Consider the following 4820-nt stretch of genomic DNA (forward strand, 5'->3'; position numbering starts at 1 on the left):
ACTTCTGTATCTTAACCTACAAAGTTATTAAAATAAAACTATGCATTTCACTCAAAAACATCTAACATACCAAAATGTAGTATTTTTTTTTTTAAAAAAAAATAGACATCAAATGCCCAACATATACATTCATTGAATTACACAAAAACCATGAAATTTAACATAATCCCATCTCAATAATCGACATAAGGAAACTTCCATCTCATGCAGATTCTCCATCTTGTGCAAGTATGTCTGATTTCAGTTCTGAACATGGTATCGATAGATGGATAGGCCGCATCCAAGTACATAGCATGGTCTTTAATAGATAATGCAAATTTCCACATCACTTCTCACTGTCTGTTGCTTGTGTCTTAGCATGGAGAGTAATTTTGTGATTTATTAGTTATAAAGAAGTCAATCCGAACAAAGGAAGTCTCTATTATTAGGATTTCCTTGTCCATTTCTTTGAGTGTTATAAAAGAAGCACATTATCTACGTATCCTGTCATGAAGTGAAATGAAATAGGAAAAAATGAAAAGGGAAGGAAAGGGAAGCAAAAACGAATGTAGTGCAAGAACTTGAATTTACTATATATACCCACATGTTTATGAATTGGTATTCTGAATTTGTCAGTGCCAATTCTTAACCTCCCATAAAACTACACCTTGCAACCATGACAAAGTCCAACTAACTGACTGGTACCTATGTGGCTTTGTAACAATGCCTATAATGCATTGTGAAAGACGCTAGACCCATAAGGAAGTCTTCGAAGCAAATCCGAGTCAGAAAACAAAAAATTCCTAGTCGTATTCAATCTAGGAGTTTTCTGTTCCGACCCAGCTCAATCACGTGAAGTTATTTATATTCACAAAAATATTACTTTTTTATTTAATACCAACTAAATTATTTTCACTAATTTATTACCCATATCAAAAAAGTTACCTGGTTAACTTAAGAGTCGTTGTGTTTCCTGAACAATGAAAACAAACAATCAATGGTTTAAAAAAAAGGCTCTTTTAAGAAGGAAGATTGAAAGAAGGATAGAGAAGTTTGAAAAGAAGCAAACCACTTGAATGGAAATGGCAAACATAGATTACCTTGTCAGGAAAAGGAGCAGTATTGCCTTCTTCTTCTTGCTCAGTGGCTTTATTAGCACTCAAACCACCACTATCTTCTGCCGCCATGACTTTCTCGTAACTCTCAACCTTTTCCCTTGAATTAGTATCACTCCCAACACCACCTTTTCCAATCCGACCACGCAACTCACTCTCCTCCTCCTCAGAAATCATAATAACAGTAGCAGCCTCTCACACCACTAATCTTCTTCTTACTACAACTCTTCTTATTATTATTCTTAATCTCAATTCCAACTACCACTTTCCTTTCCCTTTCCCTTTCACTGCAGTTGTCTCTTTAGCAATTGCAGCTCTAGTTCTAACACAATTACTAACTAAAACTTGTGGTTTCTTATTCTTCTTCGCAACAGCCCAGGCCCGGCCCCTCCTCGACCTTTGGGTTGCTTACGTTGCTGAGAAAGTGAGAAGTACCTCTGTGGCTCTGTGAGTGAGACTGGATCGGCTGAACCCTTTCTTGCACAGATATATATACAATTGAACCTTCTTTGGAAAAGTGAAACACCTCCAGAACAATCAAAAAAGCATACTGGAAAATTTCAGAGATCAGGCTGATCGTGTTCTTACAGACTGTATCTATAAAAAACGATATTTTTTCACTTTTCGTTACATGTGAGGAAGGGTTCACTTACAAAAGTTAAAAAGTACCCGCACAACAAATTGACTGGTCGACATTCTCAAATATTCAAGCAACAACAATTGGTTTGAAATTCATACCTAATCCTTGTACAATGCAAACACAGTAAAAAGAACACGGACCAACTAATGCACTTCTCCTAGCCTCTTAGGTTGTAAAATAAAAGTACGCCAATAATGAAGATGTAGACTCTTTTACAAAAGCTATCACCTATTTACACTTACTGCTCCTAAATCCTAACAATATGGAGTTAGGGACAATTGTTCCCACCGATGTGGACACAGGACATTAGAGTATATATCTAATTTTCGGATTGCACTAACTAAATCATTTAGTTGGAAATGCTTCTATCGTGCAAGCAAATTTTGCCTTATGTGTTGAACTCAAAATCGATGCTCACTTCATACCACTTTTAATTCGTTAGATAACTATCACATACACTCTATATCACTTAAATTAAGTTTTTTTCTTCGAGATCATAGGATTCATAGCTCTTATAATTAGTTAGATAGCTATTAAAAAAAACAAACGATCTACGCTATCGCTTGTTTTATTGCAAAACTGCTGCATAGTGCTTGAAAAAAAGCAAGCAAACTGCAGCCATAATTATCTAGAATTCCTCTACAAAAAAACATTATCTAAGATTCTAACAGATCACTAAAAAGAACCTTTCATTATATTCGGTCTGTTACACTAATAAAGGTTTTTTTTCTTAGATAATCAACGACATGATTTTAAACTAACCATTCTCTTTCTCAACAAAATTTGAAGCCCCCATCACCACCAATTATTCTACTCACAACAAAAAACAATAATTTGATTAGAAATTGAAGTGATGAAATGATGAGATAGATCTTATAGTGGGAGAGAGAAGTATACCTGGTTGGTTGTGAGGGCTTGATGTGTGAGAGAGAAAAGAGTCCACCGACTGTAGTAATAATGGAAGAGGGTAGAAGATTCAACTCTTTCTGGTTTTTTTTGGTTGAACAGAGGTGTAGGTAATAATTTATTCGCCATTGAAATTCAAGAAAAAAAAAGAGAGAAAGTGAAAGTGAAATTGAAGGAAAGTAGAGAGAGACTGTTTTTTTTTAACATTAGCTTTTGTTTTTGTTTTTTGGAGAAGAATATATAAAAAAAAATATATAATATTCCAGATGATATATTGTTGAAAGAGATTATTAAAAACCAATTGTGCGTGGCTGAGAAGTGGAATGAGTAAATGAGTTGTAGGTGGAATTCATGTATCCGCAATCAAAACCTAGGGACAAATAGTATAAAGAAATTGATCAATTTTTTTGTGTATCATAATAAATTACACGATTCCTTCATAAACTAAAATACATGTCAAGTGCATAATTACATTGACTGAGGTTACTCCAAATGGTACACTATTATGCTATTTTTATCTGAACATGAATGACATTTGGTAGGATGGGTTGGAAATTCGACCGATCATCGCCTCGCCAAATGACCTTGAGGGGAGGGATGTTATTGCCCCTCCGCTCAAGTCCATACAGAAAGATTTTGGAAGAATAACCACCATTATAATTGTAAGGTGATAAACACATAATCATTCAATTTCAATTTCAAAAGTCATGAAGTTCTCAAGCTATTTAATTGAATGAAGCATTTGGGTGTTTCTCCTGATAGAAAGGTTTACAATGCTGTCATTTATGCATTAGCAAAAGGTAAGCATGTGAAAGAAGCCTTTGATTTAATGAAGACCATGGAAGAGAAGGGTTTCAAACCAAATGTTGTTACTTACAATTCACTAATCAAGCCTCTTTGTAAGGGTCATCGGGTGGAAGAAGCGAAGGTGGTCTTTGATGAGATGTTGCAAAAGGGTTTCTCCCCGACAATTAGGACTTATCATGCTTTTTTTGGCATCATTAAAACTGGGGAAGAGGTATTTGAGCTCTTGGAAAAGATGAAAAATGCTGGATGCCACCCCGCTAATGATACTTATATCATGTTGATTAGAAAGTTCTGTTTGTGGCATCGATTGAAAATGTTTTCAAAGGCGTGGAGTGAGATGAGTGAGAATGGATTGAGCCACGACCGAGCTCATATATAGTCTTGATACATGGACTCTTTTTGAATGGAAAGTTGGAGGAGGCCTGGAAGTATTATGAAGAGATGAAGGAGAAAGGATTTTTGCTAGAACCAAAAACGGAAAAGATGCTTCAAGCTTTCGCCTCTGCCAGGCAGTGTTGGAGTTATCCCTCACATGAGGAGAGAAAACAGAGCTGGAGAGAAACGGGGCGAATTCGCATCGCATGTCATGTCGCCAGGCCGATATAATCTCCGCCCAGTTCCAAGATGCTAGGCGGACCCGCGCCGACTCCAAGACGTTGAAGCGCCACGCTTCATGTCTAATTTCGTGGGCCTTTGCTACAGTACCCGCGAAATTTGGTTTTTGGAGATAAAAACCAAAATCAAGGTTTTGGAAAACCTAACTAACCAAGTCGGAAGGATTGGAATCCAGACCAAAACAAAGAGAGAGAAACCCAATCTTCAAAGCTATCAAGATTGAGAGATAACCTTTACAGAGATACAACCCTGTAAAGAGATAAGAGTGATCTAGTAAGGTGAGAGACTGAAAGGAGAGATTGTAATCTTCCTTCCCACTTTATAAAGAACTGGCTCTTGTGGAAGTAGGCATTATTGGCCGAACCACGGTAAATCTTTGTGTTGTGGTTTGCTTTTATTGCTTTACATTATTATCTGTTGTTAATAGTTGTTTAGCGAGTTGGGCATGTTAGTATAGGTTGTAGTTGATATTTAGATTTTGTCCGAGTTGAATTGTGTTCAAATACAAGTTATCCGTGTAGTGGGGAATCGATTGGTATTGGTATAATCCCCAACAAGGGTATCGAGCCGTTTAGATAGCCTAGGGTGTTATCCGAATCTTAGTCGGGTGTTTGAATTTAAACTCCCGAGAGAAGATTTGAGGTTAAATAACTTGTAGAGATGGACCATTCCGCGAACACTCGTATGATGAGTCCGAATAGGAAGAACTACACCATCCGGAAAGCCAAGATGGAAGACTTGCTATACCGCAAGGACTT

The 4820-nt window shown here is 36.8% G+C and overlaps 1 long non-coding RNA gene across 1 annotated transcript; it reads right to left on the reverse strand.

Annotated features, from left to right (window-relative positions):
* Positions 1 to 2404: 2404 nt before the first annotated feature.
* On the reverse strand, positions 2405 to 2867 carry LOC147522881 (uncharacterized). The gene is made up of 2 exons (XR_015195703.1): positions 2632 to 2867; positions 2405 to 2544 (listed from the first exon to the last, which is right to left on the reverse strand). It is a non-coding gene; the product is annotated as an uncharacterized LOC147522881 (long non-coding RNA).
* Positions 2868 to 4820: the final 1953 nt, after the last annotated feature.

This window comes from Coptis chinensis, chromosome 1 (genome assembly GCF_015680905.1).
Source record: "Coptis chinensis isolate HL-2020 chromosome 1, ASM1568090v1, whole genome shotgun sequence".
NCBI lineage: Eukaryota > Viridiplantae > Streptophyta > Magnoliopsida > Ranunculales > Ranunculaceae > Coptis > Coptis chinensis.